Here is a 27,722-nt window from a genome sequence, read left to right as displayed (position 1 = left end):
AGGTGCAATCAACTCCCCATATAGAAAACCTGCTCTCGTACCTATCACATCCCTATCTTTCCTGCACTAAGTGACAACATCGAGAAAAGTGCGTGACCAGGCGGCGCTAGCATTGAGCCCTTTTTTCTTGCCTGTCGTTTGCGCAGTACATGTCAAAAACCTCCTCCCGCGTTCTCCCAATTAATTCCATTTCAGCATTACTTCCAAAGCAGTTCACGGTTCACGTAGCAAAGAAAGGTAAGCTCTTTGCTTTGGTGAGTTGCTTGTAGAGACATCTTTAACTCTGAAAAGCACGCGCCCTTCTCGTAGCCGTTAAAGGGGCCATGCCGACAAAATACAACTCTGTTTAGCTTGAAAGAACTCGCGTTTGCTAACTGATCAGGCAACTCTACTCCAGCCCCGACAGAAGTGATTTTTATAGAAATCTTCAGAGATATTGAAATTTAAATATCGCGCTGCAATGACGTCATACGGGCAGACGTGAGGTTATATATGCCAGCACTACAAACGTCTTATTCAGTGTTTTAACTGCAGGTTCACCTTCAAGTGATACGATCAGACGAAACTAGACCCCACTACAATCACCACGTCATGTTTCTCCGCGGTGGCTGAGGTCTGAGGCCGCCAACCGCATAGAAAAGTTCGCAGGATGAAGCTTGGAGTTGCCGATGTATCGCATATTTTCTTCAATTTCTCCATTATTTGTTTGATGTTTCGGGTGTAATTACGGTGATCGCTCGTTTAGGATAAGAAACAGCAGCTGTCTAATTTACCAAGTGTAAGCGGGGCTGCAAGAAGAGGAAGGCCACTAATTCGATAGAGAGATGAAATAAGAATATTCTGAGGCAAAGAATGGACTCGGACAGCGCAGGACAGGATCGTGTGGAGTTCGGTGCGGGAGGCGTTACTGCTGCAGTGGACCTAAATAGACTGATGATGATGATGAGCATGACCACAGCCGTAGCACAAATGCCGCTTTAGAACTCTTTAAACTATGTTACCTTCGCGCCACAAAACACACCCACATACACAAAGTAAATACGGTGGCAGGTTTTTTCCCAGCAGAGTAAGATGTAACTGTCGACAAACGTACCCCAGAGAAGGCGATAATTCAAAATAACTTTCCGGGAAATCGCTCAGAAGCCATGAAAAATACACAAACGTTCGCGTGTTATTTTCCGCCGCGTCGGTGTTGTGTGTGTGTCGTCTGTTCCTTCCTTCGTCCCGTCTTCCGCGCTGTTTTTAAACGATATGATGTACCAACAAGCCCTTCAGTACACTTATTTGCAATTTTTTCGCCGTCTGCTCTGTAAACACAGGCTCCTCTGGTATACGTTCTTTCGCGCGAGCAGTATCTTGATACCAAAACAAGTTAGTTTTACAAGCGTGCTGAAGCTATTCATGCTTAGTGCTGTCTGACTCGATGACGCAACAAAAGTGTGTGATAATCTGAATGCCCCGTTCCTCTTCGAAAGTTTTGTTATCAAAAACTGTCCAAAACTTAAATCACTACGCCGGAATAAAAATCCGGTGCTGCAAACAGAAACCCTACTGACGGCGAAATTCGGCCATTTCAGATAAATCAATGGCCGAGAACTGTAGTCCCCCACAACCAGCAATGGCAAACTTCCTAAGCCGGATCACTGACGCCCTCCCGAATGTTACCCTCGATGGGATGATAAAGCTGCTTGATTACCTAAAGTCAGCTGGCGTGCGTTCGGAAGCTGACATCGGTAAATTGGACGAGCATGAACTTGCCATCGTGCTGGGTCATGAAGGAGCAAGAAGCCTGCTAGACAACCTTAAAAAGCAAGGTAAGGCACATTTCAATACTGAACATTGTGGATATATGCCACTTAGGAACGGACATTTATAAGCACATTTATAATATATTTATATAAGCACATATATAGACATATAATAAGCACATTTATAGACATTTATAATATAAATACCAACGCTCAGCTACCATGTAATGGCACCCGTACAAAGACACTATCATCTGAACTACAGGATTTTAAGAGTGCTGACTCTTCCACATACCATTTACAACTCGCTGCTTTTTCTCAAAGGTCCAAGTTTTGCTATCAACACTCTGGGGGGCCTGTGCCTAAAGTGTTAATTTACTGAGGTGAGGACTCAGGTTCCATCTCTTCGGGGGCGGCTGCAACTTTTCTAGTAGACCCAAAAGCGTAAATTCTAGTATATCGCGATCCCGATTCCCAAGAAGACCGGAAGAGGACCTGATAGATTCACAGTCCTCAACGGCGGGGCAAAGCAGTTGAGGATAACGTATTTTCTTTACGACGTTGTTCTAGACCGTACATGTATATAGACCTTGTGAACCTTTATTCACATTGCTTATTAAGATTAAGATACTCAACGGCAAAAAAAGAGACATGGACAGACAAGAGGCGACTAGGACGGCGCTGCACTTCCAACTGATTTTATTACGCGGCAATCTGGACATGTTGGAAATTGGAATATGATACACAGATAGCAGCGTTAACAGCACTGTAAAGAGCAGCGTCACCGCGGACGAAGGTGAGACAAGGAGAGCGCTGCACCTCCAACTGATATAATTGTAGATGAAACACAAATACATCCGTACAATGAAGCCAGGGGCTTTCACCTACGCATGCGCAGAATTGTCAGCTTTTTTTGGAGAGCATGATGGAAGCCATGTTGTCATACGCCTCCGAAGTGGTCAAATTCTATTCGATTCTGTTACGTTTTTCTGCGTTTTTTTTTTTCAGTTTGCCACGCTTATTAATAGACAATGTTTCTAAGCTTGTTGTTACACAATTCATTCTCTGGTATGCCAAAGGGGACATATTGTACTCACATGACGTAATTTGGACGGGACGCCAAGTCTACGTCTGTCGGCCTCTGTCTTTTTTAAAATGTCTATTAAGATACACAGACGAAATTTTACACTACTAACACTAGACACTGAATATTCATGTACAATGCCCACAGGTCTGTCCCTTGATTCCGCTGCCAAGCCAAAAGTTAAAGTATTCTTTGAAAGACACGTTGGTGTAGGTAAACTATTTCCAAATTATTAAATCTGGAGAAACTTTCATGCTTGTCAACATTGTTAAGCCAAAAGAAAACACTAAGCAGTTTAAAGCAAAACACCCCAACACATAGGTGGTATTTTCAATTTTCTTTTGCTTAAAAACACGTGGCAGTTTGATTTTTGTCATGGCAAATAAAAATACACCCTGAAAGAAATAGTTTGATCCTATAATACGAAAACCGCTTGCGCGCGACCCTAGACCTCTTAGCGGCATTCCGAGAAGTTAAACAGTAACGAAAGGTTCCCGTATATGGCGGTCGAGCAGTGGAACGAAACCTTCAATTGTCTTGGGAAACCCTCGGCTGGGCTAATTGTCGCAGAAGCGAGACAGGGGCGGGGGTGGGGGAAGGGGGGGGGGGGCGCGGGAGGGAGACGCGTGAGAGGAGAACGGGCAAAGAAGAGAGGCATTTACGTGGAAAGGGTGTGCAGACAGACGACCGTCGCCTTTCGGCAACATCGGCAGCCATGTGAGCAGATACGTTTCCAATTTTAACGGCAGAGCTGTTTAAGCTTTTAGTTCAGCCGTGGAGCGTTAGCCGAAAACTCAGCGCAGCCAAGAGCACGTGAGCGTGTGTCTCGCGAAAAGAGCCCAGCGTTGTCCAGGCTTCCGCGTGCGCTTGACCCACGTGAGAAGCTTGCAAAAAATACTAGGAAAAAAATACCAATGGCACGTTAGCGTTAGCCACGTGAGGAGCACCCGGCGTCGGCAAGCTCGTCCTTCCGAAACACGGCGATTCCTTACATGGCGCACGCTGGTCGAATGAGTGAGGTTTGGACAATAGGTATAGAATGTCTATAGAGGACACTTCGGTACGCCTAAACTAGATAGCGCTAGCCCTGCACTTGCCACTGCTGCCACCGATCAGTTGCAGTTTCCGCCGTAGATTACCATTGTCCGTGGGGAAGTGCGTCGCTAGGTGGACGTAGAAAGCACAAAGAAAGCCCATAACCAAACATTGTCAACATTGTCGCCGCAGTGGGAGCACATGTTAGTCTCCGCGAAGCGGAACCAAACGTTCACGGAACTGCTACAATGTTCTGAGACCAGCGAACGTCCTACCGCCGCCACCACTAGCGTCAATCCGTCATTCGCTCCGGACAGTTAATGTCCCCTCCGTGTGCCCTCCTTGTCACGCTAATTACTACAGGTAAATTAGGCGAAATGTGAAAAATTCACTAAAAACGCATTCATCAGTTAAAACTGGAGCTCATAACAAAACGTTCATAGTTCTCGCTCACAGCCAGCATCACGTACCTTGCGAAAACCACTCTCGGGGCCGGCAGTATTTGTGAAATCTAAAGCGATATATTTCCTCGCACGATTCTCCTCAACATTGAAGCAGAGTAATCTTAATATTTTCGGCGTAGACTGATGCAGCGGCACTACTGAATGGCCGCTACAAAAGTGAATTTCGTCGCTTGAACTCTAAGAAATTAAATCCTCTCTTGCATTCCAACCAGCAGCATGCATGATTATCGCAGCATTAAGTCATGAATAACTAAAACTTACTGTAGCAAATCTGACAAAAATCACTCAACGAATAGCTATCTAAAACAATAAAAAGGAATGACCATCAAAAATTTTTGTGTCACATATGCTGCCCGACCAAGACTGCAATAAACAATTAAAAAACGCGAAACGCGAAGCAGTGCTCAGGTCAACAGCTTTATGTGCCAGCTCGAGAAAAAACATTGCGTCCGCTAACGCAGTTCGACCACTTGATTAGCTGCTTCACTGCACGCGCTAAAAATAATATTTCACGATTTGTGCACGAGTGCACTTGAGTGCACATTAATTGCCACTCATACGTAATTTTTCCGTTTACTCTATGCGTCGGGTGGTGGTTCCAACGTGTGTGATTATATAGTAACGTTTAGCGCTGCAGCTTTTTCATCGCACGTCCAACCTGAAGGAGCGGTCAAGGAAAGGCAGAAAAATTCACACCCATTCAGGGTTATTTTGTTTTGCAGCCCTTGATTTTCATAAATTCATGCCTACACAACCAACCGTTTCAGCGTACTCTGGAAAGGAAATCTCTTGCAACAATCTTTAGAGCGTCATTAGCACAAGTTTAATTGTGTCATATAGAACGATGTTACAGCCTTAAGGCATTAATGGCTTTGGCCAGCAAGTAGAAATACAAAGAAAATAAAGCCGCCTGATAGCTTCTGGCTGAGCGAACCACGCGAACAAGAAAGTAGGCGACGGACGCCAATCAAAATTGCGCTGCAGGCAAAGCCACGTTGGATCATAGAACCTTTCTGTGCTATTTCTTGTGCCTAAGCGAACTGAGGGTTGGCGCAAACACTCTATCGACGGGCGCTGAGTCCCTATTCACAGCAACAGCAGAAAAAAAATGGATGAATTCGCCATCAATCCGCGTCGGTGATCGCCGATGCGTGTTGGGACCAGCGAAGGCCACAGCGAGAAACGCGCTCTGAAAGGCCATCAAAGACGAATGTTGTCACGTCGTCCAACGACGGTTTCATTGACCGAAGCCTGCATTTGCCCTTGCTTACTAAAAAAATAGAAAAACAGAAACGCCCACGTTTAAATTGCATGACGATGCAAAAAGTGCTTGAGAAATATTCTTATTCACTCTTACTTAACTCTTACCCTGTAATTGAATAATGTACCCGCAATTAAATATTAGCAGCGCCGCCAAATCCATGGTTGGCAGGAATTCTTTGAATTGTCTTAAAGGTGTTGTGCCACCAAATTTTAAGTCTGTAAAAAGCCTGCTGTAGGCTTCCTCTGCATGCAACGACCCTCAACACGAAGTGCTGGGTACAGCAAGCGCTTAATATATATTTTAATTCGCTTCTAAAAATTACCTAAATGCTCTTCTGGAAATCGGGACCCATCGCTAGCGCCACTAACCATGACGTCAGTGAATTGCCAGCGCCGCAAAGTTTGTGACGTCATACAACGCTAGCGACTCGGGCGACGTGAACGTGAACTCCAGTTACCACAGTTTGTTTGGTCGCTTGGTCGTATCGACACACTATACCGATACGACGGCGACGACGACGCGACGCCGGCGAGTCGTTAAAACATCGGCCGACTGCCGAATTGCCAGACCGCGTTGTCACACCACGCCGACGGCGACACAAATACGTCGGCCGATGGAAAGTCGCCATAGTGTGACTGACTCGCCGACCGAAGACGCCAACAAAACCGGTCGCCTGACTGGTCGCACGACGCGTCGTCAATCGACCGAGAAGCGAGAACTGCGCCCCGACAACATTCGTGCCGCAATGCACGCGGCTCTATTTTGTTAGTTTCTGGAGGGTAATAAGCTCAGTAAGTTCCATGAAGCCCATACAACTCAACACTAGCGCTAATGCGATCCGTATTTTGGCGTTCGACGCTGCGGCCGTGCTCTTCGGCGACGCCGCTACCCCGGAATGTGTGTGCGATCGGCTCGCCTGTAGAAAATATAAGGTCAGTTTCGTGCAGAAGAACAGTTACGTAGGGTAATTTGGGTAATAAGGGATCAGTATCGGCAAATGTTTTTAACGTAAAACGTAAAACCAAAGTACGGCAAGCACTATCCCTTCAGTGCAAAATCGCAGTCGCAGCCGGGCACACTTATTTTTGCGAGCGCTTTCGCAGAAGAGCAGAGTTGATGGCGATAAGCTGTCGCGGGGGCTTCGCGGAACCTTGCTGCGCAAGCGCTATTTAAAAAATGTGAGTTTACAAGCCAGGAATTCTGTAAACTAGCTAGTAAACACCGACGTACGACTCCAAGGATGGGCCTCCATCTAGTACACCGGCCATATCGCGAAGCGGAATCGTTTGTTCGCTGGCTCAGTGGTCTCGCGCGTTCCGCCCATCCGGTCAACGTTGCCGGTTCGATTCGCGGCGGGGGCAGCTTTTTTTTTTTTTAGCGTTTTTTTTAGCATTTTTATGGTTTGCAAATCCATGGTTTTCATTTGTCTGCATCCGAGGATGCAGACAAAGAATCCAGGTCGGAGCTGTCGCGGCTTGACGTGACGAGTTGGCGTGTTTACTTCCGTGGTGAAGCACGTATGTGGAGGAGCAGACGCCGCAGTAAAGTCGCAACGTACCGCAGCGCCGCATGGTAGACACGCGTGGCAGAGCGTCCGCGCAACCATAGCCTCCTATATAACCTACTAAAGGAGGCTATGGCGCAACGCTGTGACGTCACTGCTTGAATCGGCGCCCAGAAACCGAAACCGAATCCTGTTCACATGAATCGTGCGATAATAAATTTTTCACTCAGAATATGTGCGTGTGAGAGCATGTATCATGCTTTCTAACGAATTATAAAACGTTTGCAACAAAGAATGCACAAGCAACAAATTTGGTGGCACAACACCTTTAAGAAAAAAAATGTCCACACTGCATTTTGTGACGTCTCCAGACAAAATTTGAATCACCGAATTTGTGGCGCTCATGTTAGCGTTTTTAGAACCGAAGCCGGAGGTTATACTTATAAATGTGGTATAAATCTACGCGGGAGCAATAGCTCAGCCCGTGCTTTTTAAAAGACACAAACATCAGCTATCAAATCTGATAAATTAGGATGCCTTATAGCGGGCTCTGCGAATTTTTTCACCGTCTATTAGTCTAATTTTTTAGCTTTTAAGTGCGACCGCAGGGGAAACAAATGTATCGGTGAGCACGAAAGTCTACTGTACACTCCTTACTTCCGATGTATAAACAAACACCTTGCGTTCACAAACAGGGTCTTTAGCGCTGTGGGCTACGCTGCCCGGACGGGGACGGCCATCAACTGTATAGGTTGGACAATTGCGTACGTGTTTTCTGCGTCTGCTACGAGGCTGCAGTAGTTCATGGCAACGCTTAAAATCACTGGAACTTGGAAACTGCCGCCATCCTTTTCTTTCCGCCGCCGCCCGAATCCGCGCTGTTCATTGGCCGGTTTCGTTCACGTGGTCGGTGGCGACCACTTACGGTCCATCTGTTCGGTTTTCCTCGTGGGCGGCGGCTGCGATCATGCAACAATCGAATTCTTTCATCATTTTTATGTGTCTGTTTTTCATTGCACTACGTCATACAGCCCAATGCAAAGCATAACTGAATGCCACGGTGCTGTGCTTTTGGCTGCAGAAACCTAAGGGAGTGTGGAAAGGGTCTTTCTATCCATTCCAAGAGGCAAGGCCGATGCTAAGCGACACTCGATATCGATACACAGGATCCAACAGGACAAATGTGTCGCCACAGGGGATAAAAAACTGTGCGAGGGTTTTACAGAAGGGTTTACAATTGCTTCTTTTTGTATGTTACATCGCGCTGGGCCTAGATGGATCTTACGAACGAAACGGGTGAGCTGAAGTGTTCAAAGGAGCAAACGTTACCTGTTATAGTACGGAGTCGATTACGCAGCTTGCGCCAGTTTTGTTTCAGGCGCCGTAGAGAACTTCGCACCCATTTTACTTGTTTTTATATGAATCATAGACCGTTGTCCTTTTCTCTGTATTCTGTACGTGCTAAAAAATAACGCAAACGCATGATGTTGCGGTGAGGACACTTCGTTGAAGGGAACTTTTAAATGGCACTACGCTAAATCTCAGGTACGTCATGGTGAAAGCGGCTGGGCATTCGAAGGCCCAAAGAGGTAATGAGGCGTTTATTTTTCGAAATTAGCCAAATCCACAAACCCAAATCTAAGTAAGTTAAAACTGCAGTGACAAGAAAAACTCGGCAAATTCCCCCAAAAAAGAGGTGGCATGAAAATAGGTGAGATGACGCCCTGCAAACGTGTACGATGATCGTACTTTGCATCGAAAATGGGCCAGATGTATCACGGATAAAAATGAGCCAAATACATTTTCCCAACGGGAGTTTGCTTTTTAGCTTGACTGTTCAGACTGCTTCGTAAGTGTTTTCAGAAGTTTTTTCTTTATGCTTTTATGAGCTGGGTTACCATGAACTCAGACAGAAATTAAGAGATCGGCGAAAGATCTGTCCATCTGTCGCCAGACGTCGACGACAAAGTGAACAGAAGAAGAAGTGAGCGAAATGAAACAGAGATGTGAAACAATCATTTCATATCTTCTCCCCCGTCTCTATGGAGTAACTCTGGTTATATTTATTTGTTATACTCCCGTATGTACCTTTTTTAGTACTGAACTAAATAGCCGCCACTTACAAACCCTCGCAAATCTCCGCCCCCCCCCCCCCCCCTCTTCTGAGGCGGCTCAATTTTAGACCTTGTTTTCTTAAGCAACGCATTTCCCGAATATGAATTAAGTTTGGAGCCGGGAGTATCGGACCATAAAGTAGTGCTTCTTTCATGCGATTTTGATAAATGTGTACCTAATAACCCTGTACTCAAAACAATCAGAGACTTTACGCGTGCTGATGGTCAATCCATACTTGACAGACTGTCGAAGCTTGTTGACAAAATTTCTGATACTGATCCTCGAACGCTTTGGGAAACATTGAAGAAAACTGTGAAGGACTGTATTATTAAGCACGTTCCCTTACAGTGCATCAACTCGCAGCGCAAAAGTCTCTGGATTGATCGCAATGTAATACATTTAAAAAAAGACTAAAACGTGCAGAAAGAAACAGGTCGTAAGTGTTCAGCTAATACAGACGCTGCAGACGGAGCTCTCCGCAGCACTGGCGACTGCTAGAAACAAATATTTTAGAATAACGTTGCCAGACTTCACGAAAGAAATCCCGGAAAAGTTTTGGCGTTATCTAGCCTTTAAGAGTGGTAAGCTAGAACAAATACAACAAAACAGTGCTCTTGTCACTGACGCCCGTACAGTGAACCGACAAGGCAAACGACTACTTCCATTCAGTATTTTCTGCACCGCACGATGATAGTTATCCCTTGGTTCCTACAGCATGCCCTCCTGAAGATCTCATATATCAAAACGGCGTGTTATTATTGCTGCTCAGAGTACGAGACAAGTCATCTAGTTGTCCCGATAGCATACCCAACGCATTTTTACGCCGATACGCCGAACCAATATCTCACATTTTAACTGAAATTTTTTGTTTGTCCCTGGCGTCTGCAATTTTGCCTTATGACTGGCTAGTTGCTCGAATTTTGGCAGCCCACAAGAAGGGATATCGCTTACTGATAGAAAACTACCACCCGATCTTAACGTCGACATGCTGTAAATTAATTTAGCACATTGTTGCTCATTTCATAACAGACTTCTTCTAACGTAAGTGGTTACTTTCCGAATTTCAGCACGGTTTTCGTAAAGGGCTATCGACGCACACACAGCTGATAGCTACTGTGCACGAAATTGCCTCTGCACTTGATTCGGCCAGCCAGATCGACTTGGTGTTCCTCGACTTCAGCAAGGCGTTCGATCGCGTTCCGCATGCTAAACTTTTAGGCAAACTACTAAACCTTGGTATACCCGATTTTCTTGTTAACTGGAATAAATCTCACCTTTTTAACAGGACCCAATATGTGGAGATCTCCGGGTGCTCGTCAGGCGCATTACCTGTCTCATCAGGTGTTCCACCGGGAAGCGTCTTGGGCTCAACTCTCTTTTTAATTTATGTAAATGGTATAACTTCAGTTGTCTCCTTTGATGTTCATATACAAATATTTGCAGATGATTGCATCATTTTCAGAAAAATTACATGTCCTGAGGATCAAATAACCTTAAATGACAGCCTGACACGTATTGGCCACTGGTGCACGTCGTGGTTTATGATGTTAAACATGAATAAAACTGTTCTACTGCGAATCAAAAACAAAAAAGAGCCGTTTATATTTTCTTATTGTATTGATGGGGTGACTATTAAAGAAAATCTTCAACGCAAATATCTAAGGGTGACAATTACTAATACATTATTATGGTCTAAGCCCATTGAAAATATCTGCGCAGCTGCCATGCGCAAGCTTGGGTTCATAAAGCACAAACTTAAAGCTGCCCCTACAGAAGCAAAACTGCTGGCTTATAAGACTTTAGTGTTACCTAAGCTTGAATACGCCAACGTTGTTTGGGACCCCTTTTCTAAGAAAGACAAGCAAAAGGTAGAAATCGTGCAGCGCCGAGCAGTGCGTTTTATTTTTCGGCAAGTACAGATCAACTGATTCCCCGTCTTCATTAATGGTGCAACATCGAATTTCAACTTTAGAGCAGCGACATAAACTAGTTGGCTCAAGATTTTTGTTGTCCCTTTTTCATGGGCACCTGAAGCTCAACACAAACGCTTACGTGAAACCGTTCTTGCCTCGAGCGTCGAGACATCGCCACTCACACAATTTTCTTCCCTACAAAGCTCGCACAAATCTATTCAAATGCTCTTTCTTCCCGCAGATAGTTGCGGAGTGGAATACCCTACCGAGTTCGGTTTTGTCTGCGCGAACTGCAGCCGATTTTTCAGCGAAGGTGTTTGCTGCCCTAGAATAACAAGCATGTTTCTGTCAGAGGTTTTCCCACTAATTGCTTGCGCTTTTCTATTTCCCGTGTAGCTCTTGAATGCTGAGGACGTTTTATTTGCGGGTTTCTTTGTTTGTTTGTTTTGAATTCGCGTATTTTCTTGGTCCTTGTTGTTTCTCTTGATGTGGAAACATTTAGGGTGGTCTCCTATTGTACGAGCTTCTATTGTACGAAAGTTTTTTTTCTCTCGACGTAGAAACATATTGTGATCGTTGTAACTTTTTAGTTTATAACGAGTTTTTTATTGTGCAACGGTTTTTGTTTAAAATGATCTTTCCGTTACTTGTTACCTGCATACGTGTGTATATATGTATGTATGTGTATGTATTTATTTATATCTTAATACTTTTTGTGTGTGTGACCAAAGCATGGTAATTGATATGTATTCATCGCTACCATGTAAGAGATGTACCTTTCTCTTCTGCCGTCCTGCTTGGTCTTTAGAGAACTGCAGTATGTGCTAAATAAAAAAAAATAAAATAACGAACCACTTTATTAGGGTAAAGAAGAAGATATGAGCAGCCTTCTTGTGAAGCGTTCTCGAAATTCATGACAAGGCAATAAAGACCTTTCTTACATCGTGAGTGCGCTAAGGCGTGCCCAAAAAAGTTACCCTACGGAATAATTCGAAAAAGAGCTGCTAATGGTGACAAGAGGACATACCTTTTCTTCATGTATATTTCTACTGTTCATGAAGCCCTGTTGCATATGGTTAATGCCTTCTCCGTCCAAAATCCATCTTACCATTCTTTAAAATCAATTTAAATAAAGTTTTTAGTAGAATGCCACATTACATTTGACTGTTTCAATTCAACATGAGCCAACTTTAAACTTACCATTCCATTATTGTTCAAATTCGCAGCAGCGTAATTTTTAATTGCATGTGGCCATAATCTGCCCCTAGACGACATGTAAAGCATGTCAAATGATAGCTTTGACAGCGTTGCAGTTAGGTCTTGTAACGAACTCCCGCTTTTTTCTGAAAATCGCGTTAGCTGGGCTTGGCTCATTTCGAAAGAAAAAAGCCTCATATACCCCTTAATAATACCGTTGGCTGTAGGCAATTCCCTCTCGGAACACATTCACAAAATGCCGACGGGGAAAATCAGAACACTGAATGCTTCTTGCAGCTAGTGCTGATAGAAATTTTGTTTTACAGCTATTTAAATCTAATATGGATAAGCCAGAAGATATTGCGACGCACGTTAAAGGGGTCATACATACAAAACACGAGTTCGGTTCATTCGAATGATTGCCCCGTTAGAATCATACGGACACCTCTTTTAACGTAAACTTCCCTCAAATAGGCTACATAATTAGGGAAAAAAGGGAATGGCCGTGCGACCCACTTCATTTCTCGCAACAGATCCTATGAGCTCATAAGACCAGCAAACGCAAATAACGCAAGATTTATAAATTTGCCGAACCAGCTATGTGCGCTTAAATGTAAGCCACATTCTTTTATAGCAGGGAGAATTGTGAAGTGAACAATTAAAGTTACGAATGAACACGTAAACACTGGGGCAGTTAGCGCGGCACTTTGCCGGCGGACACCGCTAACACCGCCGTCGGACGCGCTGCACTTGTCTGAAATAACACTGACCAACTGACACAAGCGGAACGTAGCTTACGTATCCATGTTTGTGGAGTCATGCCTTATGTTGTATAAAACGATTAGTATGAACCGTAATAAAAATACGGTAGGTGTAAAAGTCCGGCCAGAAGCAAAGTGCGAACACTGACACTTCAGCAGTATGCAGCGTCATCTGTGAAAGTGGGCGAAAACAAGATAATCAAACGGGCGCTTGTGAGGTGGGAGCAGCCGTGGTCAGCAGGCTATATTTAGTTTTAAGGCCCTGCTCTTAATACGTTATCGTAGATATCACGAAAACGCACGATGTACCGGGAGAATTGAAAATTTGTCTTAAACTATTTAATTTATCGGTGGATAAAGCATCGTTTGATGCCGAACAAGCGCTTACAGCCCTATAAAAAACTAAATCTTTCGAATAAAACAAACTTGTGTTTTGCCTGCATGGCCCCTTTAAACGAACCATGTATACGTTCCGTGCGCGGATGGGAAAGGCAGGCGCCCCCTTCGCCCTCCACTGCATTTTGTTACGGGATGTTATATAGCTTCAATCGAGGCCAACTGAGACTGCCTATGGCGGATATAACTTATCTTAAAGTTTTGAACAATAAGATTGATTTTCAATATAAATTGTTACATTTGCTCTCCTTATGTTTTCACATTTTGTGAGCACCCTCGTTGCCCGCAAACCCGGAAAGAAATTTAGTGTAGGCCACTTGCGCATACTCCTAACGAGAATATCTGCTGATATGCGCCCGGCAACTCGGAAAGAAACCGTGTATCCTCTGGCGCATACTCATAATGTCGATGTTCGCTGATATGCGCCGTACGCACCAGTGCATGTTGGAAAACTGGCTCGATAAGAGTGGTAGGACTCGGTCCCATTCGGGTAAGCAGCTTATGATAAAGATGATGGCCACCCAAACAGTACGTGCACTTTTAAGCCCCGGAGAAACAAATGGCGCGCACTTCTACGGCGCACGAAGTCGGATGGCTTTACCGCTCACGAGAAAGCGGGTTACTGCTCCTTGGCGTTGCTATGGTTACCTAACAAGGACTAAAAAAATATTTTGAAGCTGTTTATTTTTTGGTTCGTAAATTACGCGGAATTATCAGATAACATTTCAGAATGGGATAACCCACCAGCTGTAGAAAAATCTCGCACGTGTGAGCGGCGATTTCTACGCATAGCAGACGATGACCCTGCAAGCGCTGGACGTAACCTGGCAACAACACGCAATGTTGCCCGCGCGCCACCCACTGATGATGATAGTCTTTCTCAAAATATTGTGGGCCAAGCCGGAAACGCGCAGGCTGTAAAAACTACAATCTACAAGCTTACGTCCCGAGGGCGGCACAAACGTTTTATGCAGGAAAGCTAGAGAAAACTCCTTTCTATCTTACGGCCTTAAAATATTTCTGTCACATTAAAAGGTAAAGCCGAATATTTGTCTTCTTTATGGTCGAGAAGGCTTAGGATTGGCCCTGAAAAATTTTGACAAAGGGTGTACTTTCCTAGTTCCTGTGACTTTAGGAACGCTCGGGAATGGGCTGCAGGGAGGCGGGGCGTTAAATGAGCCAAAATACAATTTGGGTTTATTAGAAAGACTGCTTAGTCCCGATAACAATGATACCAATATCATCGCAATATTCGAACAAATAACGGAGATATTAAAGAAAACGTATGAAGCAGCCGCGACCCCCTTGCCAATTTTCTATGACGTCACGGAACCTTGTTTGTGCGATTGGCGGCCGCCTAACTGACCTGTGGCGACGACACATGACCGGACGTCTGTAATGGGGCCTCTAGTTCCATTTGACAGCATCACTTGAATGCTAACGTGCAGTTACGCACTGAAAATTATATGTTATTGTTGGCCCATATGACGTCCTTCTTGCTCATAACACGTCACTGTGGCGCAAAACTGGAAATTTTTTAAATACTCCTTGCTTTTTTTCAGTTAAAACAACATCTTTTGTAGCTCTAATGGAGCTAAGTGAGATACTGAATCCTACTTCTTTCAAACTAAACGAAGTTCTATTTTCTCTTCATGGCTCCTTTAAGGCCATTCTGTGCGGGGCGCCACCATTCCAAGATGGCATCAGAAAATCCCCGTATGATTGGCTTTCCATAAGCACGACGTAAAGAACGCCTATAACAACAGGCTTTCAGGAACATGGCGACATTAGAGTGAAGGCCAGAATCGTGCCGGCTCGCTTTGCACCCTTACTGGCGTTCTCCTAAATGTCACGGAAAACGGGAGGGAAAAGTTAATGATTCCAGCATAAACTATCAAATCTCCAGCAAACCTGACGTCGTTGGTCACCCAACAAAATTTCATAAACTCAGAAAACATAAAATGTTTGAGCCATGACAAAAATGTGTTCAACTTGCAATGTCGTGACAATATTTGAATATTATTGACGAAAACTTCAAAACGCGCTACCTTCAAAATGTGGGACAAACAGAACAACAGGAATGAAAGGTGAGCTAGTTGGTATGGTTGCAATCCTCTAACAGCGCTAGGACGATGGGGACAAAGACGGAAGCGGCTGTGTTTGTCCTTTTTTCCTTGCCCCCGTCATCTTAGCGCTGTTAGAAGAATGCAACCATACAAATTAGCTCGCCCTTCATTACTGCTACAGTTCATTTCTAGTTATTCGAGCTCTTTCCGTTCATGTCCGAACCGATTATTTAACCCTGCCTTCGTTGTTCCACTGTTACTTCGTCAGATTGTCGTGCTTACGCTCTGGAATGGCATATTCGACATCATCAGTTCCCGTCAGACCTACAGCCACTTGTTGGGTTCTAAGCTGCGTCCACTCACCACGTCCAAAGGATGCTGATGACTCTGCGCTCCGAGACAGCGCCTGTGTTTGTCCTCATTTGTCCGAAAAACAGCACAAGCGCTTCCTGTTGTTCTGTTTGTCTCACGTTTTCAGTGTTGCGCTTTTTGAAGTTTTCGGGATGCGGATTTCCCAACTGTCAAAGCCGGCCATTCTGCTGAAGAATTTGAATATTTGGTTAGAACGCAGACAGAAATTAGGTTCATGGTAATATCGCGGCGTCTGGCCCTGAGTCTTCTTCCATGTGGCACACTACAACAGCCAGCCATACAAATCTCTTGATTTTCAACTTCGACTCAAGAAAACATTTCCTCCAAAGATTATGCTAAGCAGATGGTCAGCAGTAGTACGTTCTGAGTGCAGCGTTTATAACTACTGATTATCACCCAGACGTAGGTTGGACTGGAAGCTTAACCTCACGTTAAGAGGACACTGAGGGGAGCTTGACTAAATGACCTTAAAACTTCACGATAATATTGGGGATTTTTTATATAGCTTAAGGCGATGGTCAGAAGGTTAGGCGATTCGACCACGCGTCCAAAGAGTTTACCAAGCGTTATTTAACCATACGCGCTCAATTGAATCAACCTTCCCATTTTTAGAACACGACCACCAGGCTTTCGCTTTTGGTCTTTTTCTTGTTCTCCAGAATTTCCCCGTACGCTCCTACAGGACATACAGTAGAAGTGTCATCACCAGCCTATCTACGCTCACTGCAGGGCAAAAGCCTCTCCCATTAATCTCCAATTATCCCGGTCCTGTGCTAACAGCGACCAATTTATCCCCGCAAACTTCTTGATCTCATCTACCCATCTAACTTTCTGCCGGCCCCTGCAGCGCTTGCCTTCTCTAGGGATCCACTTTGTTACCCTTAATGACCAACGGTTATCTTGCCTTCGCCTTACATGCCCTAATCACGTCCATTTCTTCTTAATTTCTACTAATATGTCCTTAAGACAAGTTTGTTCCCTGACCCACTCCGCTCTCTTCTTGTCCCTTAATGTTACACCTATCATCTTCCGTTCCATTGCACGCTGAGTCGTTCTCAATTTAAGTTGAACCCTCTTAGTGACCCCCAAGTTTGTGCCCCGTAGGTGAGTACCGGTAAGATGCAGCTGTTATACACTTTCTTCTTCAGGGACAGACCCGCCACGGTGGCTCAGTGGCTAAGGCGTTCCGCTGCTGAGCACAAGGTCGCGGGTTCGTTTCCCGGCCACGGCGGCCGCTTTTCTGATGGAGGCGAAAAGCAAAAGCGCCCGTGTGTACGAGATTTCGGCGCACGTTAAAGATCCCCAGGGGGTCCAAACCAACCCGGAGCCCTCCACTACGGCGCGCCTCATCGCCTGCGTTGCGTCGGCGCGTTAAACCCTATAATCAATCAAATCTTCACGGACAGTGGTAGGCTGCCATTCATTATCTGAGAATGCCTGCCGTATGCACTCCATCCTATTCTTATCCTTCTAATTATCTCAGCCTCATGGTTGGGATACGGGGTCACAACTTGACCTAAGTAGATATATTCGCTTACCACTTCCACTGCCTCGCCACCTATCTCAAACCGCTGTGCTGTCCCGAGGTTATTGATCATTACTTTAGTTTTCTGCATATTATTTTCAAGCCCTCGGTTCTACTCTGTTTTTCTAGTGCGGAAAGCATGCTTTGCAATTCGGCCCCCGAGTTACCAAGCAAGGCAACGTCATCAGCAAATCCGAGGTTACTGAGGTGTTCTCCATTAACCCTTACTCCCACCTGTTCCCAATGCAATATTCTGAATACTTCTTGTAAACATGCTGTGAATAACATTGGAGAAATTGTGTCTCCTTGTCTGACGCACTTCCTTATAGGTATTTTACTGCTCTCCTTATGGAGGATGATGCTAGCTGTAGACCCATTGTAGATATCCTGTAGTATTCTTACATACTGCTCAACTACACCCTGGATCCGTAATGCCTGAATGACTGCTGAGGTTTCGACCGAGTCAAATGCTTTCTCATAATCTATTAAGGCTATATACAGGGGTTCCGTATACTCAGCGCACTTCTCTATCACCTGATTGATTGTGTGAATATGGTCCATTGTGAATAGCATTTACGGAACCCTGCTTGTTCTTTAGGTTGACTTAAATCTAAGGTTGCAGAAATTCTGTTATCATCACCTTGTAGACGACTGACAGTACGCTGACCGGCCTGTAATTTTTCAAGTACTTCATGTCACCTTTCTTATAAAGTACGATGATGTTCGCGTTCTTCTAAGATTTCGGTACACTTGCGGCCATTAGGCATTGCGTATACAGGTTTGCCAGTTTTTCAAGAACAATTTCTCCGCCATCTTTCAAGAGGTCTGCTGTTATCTGATCCTCACCAGGTGCTTTGCCCCCTTTTATTTCCTTCAAAGCCTTCCTTACTTCTTCTGTCGTTACTCAGTAGAAGTGTATTGCCGTTCAAAAAGAATAGATTGTATGCATTTCCAGTGCTTAACCGCTATTATTAACGTTTCGAGGTTATGATGCTCCGTTGGTCTTTCTCAAGGGGTTTTTTTAAGGTAACAGTTGGTGTGGCTAATGTATTGGCGGCATTTGCAAACATTTATTTTTGACCTCATATTGTCCTTCTTATCTGTTTTTAGAACGGTGGAAATAAAACTAGGCAGTCAAGGCATAAATAAACCATTCGTACTTTTAACATTTACCTTTCGTTTCCTCGCGTTTCTTTTCTTTGGTTTCTCTGTTCAGTGGGCACTTGAAAACTTTTTTAAGTTATACCAGAGCGATGTTCATTCGCATCTACCAGTGTTATTTGCAATATTTATTCTCTTAGTTGTTCTAGCCATGCTGAAGTCAGAAACTGCGTGCGTTTTTCTCCCATTTAAGTAATACCGTTGTACTTTCGTTCTTAAAGCTCGAAGTAAAAGTCGTAAAGTAGCGTAAGTGAAAGGAGAGCCTTACTTCACGGCATGAAAAATATCTTAGGTGATACGGGCCTGAGCTCAAATCAAGGACTTTTTTTTCTTTCTAGAACTCATGAAAATGGAGCCGTCTTCTTCGTCTGCAGCGAACAGGTGAGACATACGTCTGCAAGAGGTACGGGGACGATCAGCACTTACGTCTTTTCTGAAGTTTCATAACTGGGAAAAGGCGCTGGAAAGATATAAATGACAGGGCTACAGTATTGCACGCACAGTGCTTTGTAATGTGGGCTGAAGCTCATTTTCCGAACTTTTCCGGCTCAGTGGAGCATAAATTTTAATATGAGCCCTATCAATTTAAGCATTGTATGGCTATTTCATGCTGTGGTGTGGCGGATTTTAATAATACACTTAGTGTTTTCCCGACGTCAATATTTGGCCCCGTGAACAAGTTGGCGTTTATTTTTCTTGTGTTCACGTATGCCCAGAGGTGCTAAACCTATGCATGAGATAAATTTATGACTATTACTTACCTATAAGTCTTGGGTAAAACAGTCAGCAGGTTTGCCTTCAATGGTCAAAAATATTTTTCCTTGCTTGAATTGCTACCGGCGCGAAAAAAAGGCTTCAACTAAATTTTAGTTGTGCCTAAACCCGCACGAAACATGAGTAACACACTACAAAGCAACAGAATTGTTATCTTTCCTAGTAATATGAATAATTGTTTGTATTTTTAAGCACTTCGTCGTTCATAGTGCTCTCCGCTCAGGTCCTTGCTCAATTGGTACGTATCTGCTAGTAGACCGTTTAGTTTGGTGGCGTCTACAAAACGACAAAATCATACATTTTCTTAATTTGTAAGAAATTGTTAAAAAAATTCACGGTATTTGGTGATGGTCGTCAGTTCTTGCTTCCGCTGAGCATATTTCCTAGACGCCGAACAAAAACGGGCTATCCATATGTTATGCAGGTGGCTGAAAAAGGGCATTGCAGGGGCATTGTTGGCGATTACGCAAAGGACGAACGCCAGTTTACGAGAACCATCGGGAAGCCTACCCAATAAAAACCTACAAATGTCGTCACTGTCATTGTTATCATCATATTTTTCGTCGCCGTCATCATGATCATCATCACAAGGAGGTCAATCATGTCTAATGTACGGTAAAGACCTATCCTCTAGCCAAATCCACCCAAATCCCCTCTCCACTACAAGGCATGACCAGACTCGTCTTCATGTGCTTTTCTCTCATACCCGAATCTAGAAACCATTTTTTAGTTTGTGTTTGTTTTCGAAGCTTGTTTTCTTGACATGGCTGCCTGGTAGTAAACAGTATACTTCCCTGTGCTTTGGTAGCCTGTGAATAGAAAATTTAAACATTCAGACCACAAAATGCAAATAAATCTCCAAGCTGCATCCAGAAATTCCCCTAACATTGCAAAAAATCTTCTTTAGCATGACAAATAAAGCGCGGTGAGTATTGTAGGTGAGAAAATAGCCTATTTTACAGCCTTCCCGACGAGTTTGTTTTCAGACTCGTGACACAGGTTTGCTATACCCGAGCCCTACTGTTATCATGCTCCGTCCATTGACACGTTGGCATTAGGCAAGTTTTATTACCAAGTGCTTAGTGAGGCTCGAAGTTCCTACCCTATCTGTCATCCCCAGCAGTGCTTATACACGATTCCGTGGAGTAAGCCAGGTAGCTTACTGTTCTATAGTTGCATGGGACTGCCGCCTCTCCTCAGCCCTACCCAATTCGACGCGTAATTTTTTTCTCTGCGTTGGGATCTGCACTGGCCACGTCTTTAGGGTAGTTATATATTTCTGCCGGTTCAAAATTTTTTCTGTTCCTGTATTACCAGTTTTGAGGTTGCGAATTGATGCGCAGTAGCGCTTTTTACCTACGTACACCTGGGTGTACCCGTAAATTTCGTTAGTTCAAATACATACGTTGCAAGGGTAAAACGTTACCACAGATACTACTTCATAAATACTTATTTTAAACATAACAAAAGCAGACTTTGGAAGCTCTAGAGCAGCGCTTCAGTAACAATATTGTACTGTAACAAGACGTCCTCTTCGAAAAGAAGGCACAAGAGGAGGAGCAGGAATAAACGTTTATTAGGGCAAGTTTAATTGACCGCAAGGTGAGGGAAATCCTTAACCAAGAAGCCCTGAGTCTGGGCGGCCTGTCTCACCCGGTCTACCAGATGTTGTAGGGGATCCGGGTTGCAGTTGGTAATTCGACCCTCCCACTGGTGAAATAGGATTTGGGGCAAGGGATGGTATGTGGCGGCGCTCCCACACTATGTGGTAGATCAGTGATTCTCAAGTAAAGGTCAGCGGACCCCAGTAGGTTCGCGAGGACATTTCAGGTGTCCGCGAAGCCCTAGCTGAAATTCTCTCTTCCCACGTTCTTTTCTCCTGTTTGCCCAAACTAGCTGGCGATGCAAAAATGTGGCTTCGCTCGATGACTTCAATTGTACGTTCTATTTCTCCGCGTAGCCCAAGCTTTAACGTTGGGCCTTTGCACGGCACGCTAGCTATGCGAAAAAGCCCGATACAGTGCACAAAATGCAGTGCATAGATGTTGGGGTAACATTAAGGGACAAGAAGAGAGCGGAGTGGGTCAAGGAACAAACGCATGTTAGGGATATATTAGTAGAAATTAAGACGAAGAAATGGATGTGGACAGGGCATTTAATGTGAAGGCAAGACAACCTTTGGTCACTAAGGGTAACACAGTGGATCCCTAGAGAAGGCAAGCGTAGCAGGGGGTGGCAGGAAGTTGGATGGGCAGATGAGATCAAGAAGTCTGCAGGGATAAATTGGTCGTAGTTAGCACAGGACCGAGGTAATTGGAGAATAATGTGAGAGGCCTTTGCCCTGCAGTGGGCGTAGATAGGCTGGTGATGATGATGATGATGATGATGATGATGATGATTATGAGGCGTTCGGGTAACTTTTGGCCGCAAAAGTAAATTGTTTTGCAATATGACACGCTTCCGCACAGAAATCAGACACAAAAGGCTAGCATTGAAGCATGCGGGCGACTTTAGCTGCAGGGAAAAAATCTTGACATGACGACACAGATCAAGATGGCCCGTAGGGGGGGTCTCCCATCACTTTTACATGGCCGAAGGGGGTCCCCCCACACGCATGGCTGTGAACCAATGTTATAAATATTTCATGACCCTAGGCAGAATTTACAATTGTAGGTGTGTGTATGAAGTGTAGTAATCATGTGGAAATGTGTTTGCTGGAGCTGTCGGTATATGACCATGTCTTCGCGAGATATCTTGAGAGATGGAGCCAAAAATGTTATTCCTCCAAAGCGGTAATTGGCCATCATGTCAGGGCATATTCTGGGGATAATTTTGCTCGTTGGACTAATCGCAGTACTGACTGGAATCCCTGATGACTACCGCACTCTGTAAGGTAGGGCAGCGGTGTGAGCCGCCTCACTCCCTTCCAGGGATTAATGATCTGGGGTCCATATGATGACAATGCCCCGTAGACGAGGTTGGGTAGATAGAATTTTTCAGCTATAGATGAAATACGTTCCATTTGGAGGTTTCGAAACGCAGTCTCATAGTCTGATATGAGAGTGACATGTCTGTGACTACGATAAGACGGTGGCTCCAAGGACAATGGCTGCTTCTTCGGCGGTGTCGATGCCCATTGTTGGGATGGCAACAGATGTTAATTCCACTCCGCTGTTGCTAACTACCGTAAAGATTGATGATGTTCGTTTCCCCGAAGTCCGGTGTCGATCAGGAACCCAATCGCCCGGGCTCCGGTTGATTTAGCAAGAGCTAGGCTCGCAGGGAGATGGTGTTGAAGTTCTCGGAGATGGCGACCGAATTTATGAACTCGGGACGTTTGTAGTTGATGAAGGGAACAAAGAGTTTATATACAACTATTTGTATTAGGATAACTGGGTACATGAGTAATAAAAACGGAAAAACTTCAAACTTTAGCTAGACGCTAGCTCCAAGTGCGTACAAGTCACTCGAGCTTTCCAACTCCGTCTAACTCTTCTATCCTCGGAGCGTACACAAACCGCTCGAGAAACGACGGCCGGGACTCTGTCCCCGCCGCAGGACCCGTCTAGTTGCCCGGTACACAGCTGTACCCTAAACTTCCGACGCGATCCTAAAGTGTACCTCTCGCTTAGAAGGCTCACAATTCCCAACCTAGCTTTAACGGTCGAGACTCCTTGTCTCGCCGGGAACTGCCCAGCTGAGACCTCAGACAAGAACGCTGTTTTGAGGCCAAGTTCGGCCTTATAACACTTCGGTATTACTATCTTTCGGGCACGCCCCTCTAGCTTTCGTACACGCGTAAGGGAAGGCGCAAATTCACGCAGACAGCTGTCACTCAGCCATTTGCCGAACAGTCAATAAGGCGCCACCACCTCCGGGTCAAAAGCCGGCGCGCGGCGGCCGTTCCGACTGCGGCGCGCAACAACGGGGTCTCGCGGAAAAGCCGCCCCCGCCGCGCGGGCAGACGACGATACTACTACGTCAACGATTCTCAGAACCTGGCGAGGTCGTCTGCATTCTTAAAGAGGATTATTCCTGCGGCATTCTTCCGTCCAGACAAGCCGCCTCCCGAACGCGCCGGAGCGAATTTGTGGCGGCCCCACCGTAGCGTCGGCAGGGCTGTGCCGCCAGACCGGGCGGCGGGGATCTTACCTTTCACAGGCGTGGCCTGGGCGCCTGGCCACTGATCCCATGAGTGAACCTTACAACTACCTTGATGGAGTCGGCTAATCCACTGATATATACTGCTCCGTCGGCGTACCTAACGTCCGCGTTTCTCGCATGCACACGTTCGAAGAGCTCTAGCTCTTGCCTCGCGCCGTGCCTTGTTGTGGATCGGATGCATATCCTTTAGAATTGGGGTGACAGTGTCTAAGATGTAGAGAAATACATTGTTTAGCGTGGTTGTCTTTTCGGACTTGGTCACCCAGTTTTTTTAGGGTGTGTCTCCCAGTCTTGGTGACTTTTAGGCGTTCGAAACGGCTGGTTTTGTGGGCTTCCACCAATTCCTCCAAACGTTGTGCAAACCTTATTCCAGTAATTTGCCTGTAGAGGAAGGGGGCGGAGGGTGCAAACCAAGAGAAAACTTGCAAGCTTTAATTACTAATGTATTTTTTCGTTGTTTTTCAGGGAATGATATGGCGTTCTATAAGTAATTCCAATCGTTAGTGAAATTTTACGATTTTCATGCTGTCCGGTTTTTTAAAGGGGCTGTGAAGTTATTTGTAAATATTGCCGGATTACTAGCGCAAATTGTAGTCCGGATTCTATGGGCCATGTGTCGACCACTCTGAGTGCGTTTACGCGAATTTATTTAGTACCAACATCAATCCGAAAATGCTGTCCTCCTCTATGCATTCTCGCCCATTTTCTGTGGCGCTTTCGTGTGACGCCAGGAGGAAACGACTTGGCTTGACTGCGCTACTGCACGGCTCGCGTACCTTCCGACAGAGTCAGTCGGCGGAGCGTTTAGTCCGCCGGCCGCCGACGGGTCGTCGCAATTCATTCGCTCAGTTGAAACTAAGCCACGACACGTTTGTGAATGGAAGAATGTGCCTTTTTTTTACTTTGTTAGTTTGTACACTGTATCAAGCTCCAAGTCCAGGTAGCTCCACACAAGCGCTGCACAAGCGCACATGCGACGCTTCGCTGACTGCTACGCTAGTAGGAAAATCTAAGGCCACTTGACGGCGGGAGAAGACTCAGCGAAGTATTTATTTCAATTCAATTCTTTATTTTCCCAGAGGTTCCTGAGAAGCTTCCTGGGCTAAAAGCTGTTTTACACAGCTTGACGGGGCCCGGGAAGCCATTACAATACAGCAACGGCGGAGCAGTACGTACAGAAAAAAAAATAAATAAAATACGAACGATATAAGAATGAAGACCAGAGAAATACCGGGTGTACAACTTCATAACTAACGGGATTAACTTCGATACAGGATTAAAGTATACACACCTATCGTACGAGAAACACAGTTGCCAACATAGTTAAATTAAATAAACACTCTCCAAACTGCTATAAAAAAATCTAAATGACACACGAAATATATCATAACATTAAACATATCAAACAAGCGATACAAGCGAGCAGAGCAACATCAATTTACATGCTTACAAAACATTGTCGCATATCTTTGAATGTTAATAAAGTGTAACTGTTTAATATAAACTGCAGATTATGATGGAGCATCTAAAATTTGTAATTGGTTCGAAACCGGGGTACAAACCACTCATCTGTGCTTCGTGTAGCAACACATTTGATATTGGGCGTCACGGAGGCAGTTTCTGCCACAAAACATTTGTGCGTACTGGATGAAAAACGAAACATGCGCAGTATTCGGAAGTTGTACATGTTTTTAATTTTAACAATATTATACAAGGGAAACCAGGTACGCGTTGAGGACAGATAACCAACGTCAGCAACGTTGCGAATGATTTTCTTTTGCAAGAATGTATTTCATCCTTAGTCAATATAGGTACTAAGGAAATAAAATCAACTGAAACTTTTACCGTACACGCAGAGTAAAACTAGGGAGCAGGAAGCACTTTCTTGCGCTGGGCGAACAAGCACAGCGGTAAGCAGCACGACCAGACCTCTGCGAACGCTTTTCCGTCTAAGAAATGCAATTTCTAGACGTGAGGAATTGTGGAAATTTGGCGGATGCTCACTGCACGAGCGCTATACAAGAAATAGTCACCTAAGCTGCTTGAAACGCTCGAACTAAATAAAAGTGTAAACTGGTTATACATTATATACATTATATTTCCAACCCCGGCCGCGCTGGCTCGTGGCCGAGTGGTCTGGAGCGGTACAGGTGTATTATTATGCAAGTCGCAAGTTCGAATCCCCGAGGGTACATTCTTTTGGAAGTTGATTTTTTTCGTTTTCGGCCGGTGTTTTGTATACTCAGTTCAGCATTTTTAGGCCGTAACACTCACTGCTCCACGAGTGAGTTCGCACAACGCGCGCAGACTGACACTGACGTGCTATCGAGTTCCTGTTGACGTGCTGTTGCCATAAGCACCGACTGTTTGCGGGCAGTGGGCGCAGGCCAGAATCAGCAGACTCTTGGCCATGGTGTGAACACGCTTTTTATAATACAGGCATGAGTGAGGCAAGCTCCAAATATGGGGGAAAAGCGCGTGGAATTTGAGCGTCTGCGGTGACGCGGAGGACGTTCATCCACTGCGTAGGCCTCGGGTAATGATTACGACGATTCCAAGCCGTCCTGTGAGGCTTATCTTAGGCATGTTACAGCCGACAACATGGCAGAAGCGCGATATGGCGATTATTGAGATATCGAGAATGCCCATCCAACGGTAACGTCGGACGTAAAGCATGTTGTTTTACAGAACGAAAACCGAAACTTGTTTGAATGCTTATCTTGGACATTAGGTAGAGCTTACAAACTAGACGAACGAGCGATTTGCGCTTAAATTTAGGGCACATTCTTTACAAAGCAATAAGAATGATGGGACAAACAGTGGAAGTTACGAAAGCACATGTAAACATAGAAGTACTGATGCGTTCTGCTGTTCGTACTGCGCACAGCATGCTTGGTTTAGCTGCACAGCACTACGGGGCTTGGGGTTGTCTAAGACGACACTGGCCGATTGACGCAAGCAATGGTGTCTTACGTGACCCCATTTGTCGAGCGAGCACTGTTTCAGGGAAAGAATATTTTCTCCCAGAACAAAAACAAGCCAGGTTTAAATGCGGGCAAAAACAAACCAAACGCTTGCCACGGTATGGTGGCGCCATCTAGGTTACGGAACGTAAAGAAACGCGGGAACAAACCAACACCGCTGTACAGGGTGGAGACAACCTTTGAACGGTCCCGTGCCGCCGCAATTGGGCCAGCGGGCTCAACGCGTTATTCTTTTCGTTTCCCACTAGACCTAGCAACGCGAAACAGACAATATGATTCAAACTTCTTCAGGAAACCACGTTGCGGCGATAATTTTAGCGCGGTTTTGACACAATGACTTGCTTCGGCGGCGAGCGAGCAACCGAAAATGGCGGCGCCAGCGTATACGTGTCTCTACCCTGTACGGCGGATGCGTGAATGAAGGTATTCTAGGCTGAAGAGCGGTCGGTTACTGTGATGTTATTTGGGACCACGAAAACACACGATTGAGCGGGAAAATCAAAATTTTAACCTAAATTGTTTAATTTTTCAGTGAATAAAGCACCGTTTGTATCCGGACAAGCGCTGGGGGCACTATACAACACGAAATCTTTCGAATAAAACCAACTTGCATTTTCTCTTCATGGCTCCTTTAAGGCAGCAACGGTTCTCTGCCATATCGGTGGATGAGATGTATTAATTGATGAATGGTGGTTTGCAAGTTGTGACGTGTTGCCATGCCCGCTCCATGTTGCTGCAGCGTAAGTCCTAGTAGAGGGACAGTTTGACCTTTGGGATTGAAGTGTTGTTTATCTGAAATTCTATATCAGGAGCGCGCGCCGAGAATGGACCCCCCGTTGGTTTTCGGAGGCGCGAAAATACGGAATTAGCTGGGGAGGAGTGCAGGCTTCGTCGACGGAGGTACTTATCTATGGTTTCCGATTTATAACTGCTAGAGCGTAATCACCTCTTATTCAGATACACTAAAATTGTGGAGTCAGACAGTCGGCTCCTTTTTGTGCTGTTTTGTGACTGCGAAAATGATTTGATTACCTAGACTGTTCGCCCCCTATAAGTTGACAGCCGGTATAAACTGTGATTAAAAATTCAACATAATTTGCGCCCCTTTTTCGTTTCAGTTCTGGGGGCATTCATTTGTCGGACGGAGCCATTTTGTGCAGCAGTGGATATAGTCGCAGGGGTAGAGCTGAGTTGT

At 45.1% G+C, this 27,722-nt stretch overlaps 1 long non-coding RNA gene across 1 annotated transcript; it reads left to right on the top strand.

The window, feature by feature from the left end:
- On the top strand, positions 1-27,722 carry LOC144148725 (uncharacterized). The gene is made up of 4 exons (XR_013318038.1): positions 1-237; positions 1,578-1,814; positions 18,944-18,986; positions 27,646-27,722. It is a non-coding gene; the product is annotated as an uncharacterized LOC144148725 (long non-coding RNA).

The sequence above is a fragment of the Haemaphysalis longicornis genome, unplaced genomic scaffold, assembly GCF_048455015.1.
Source record: "Haemaphysalis longicornis isolate Haplotype H1 unplaced genomic scaffold, Haemaphysalis longicornis Haplotype H1 scaffold_8, whole genome shotgun sequence".
NCBI lineage: Eukaryota > Metazoa > Arthropoda > Arachnida > Ixodida > Ixodidae > Haemaphysalis > Haemaphysalis longicornis.
This window is presented reverse-complemented; position numbering and strand designations above follow the sequence as displayed.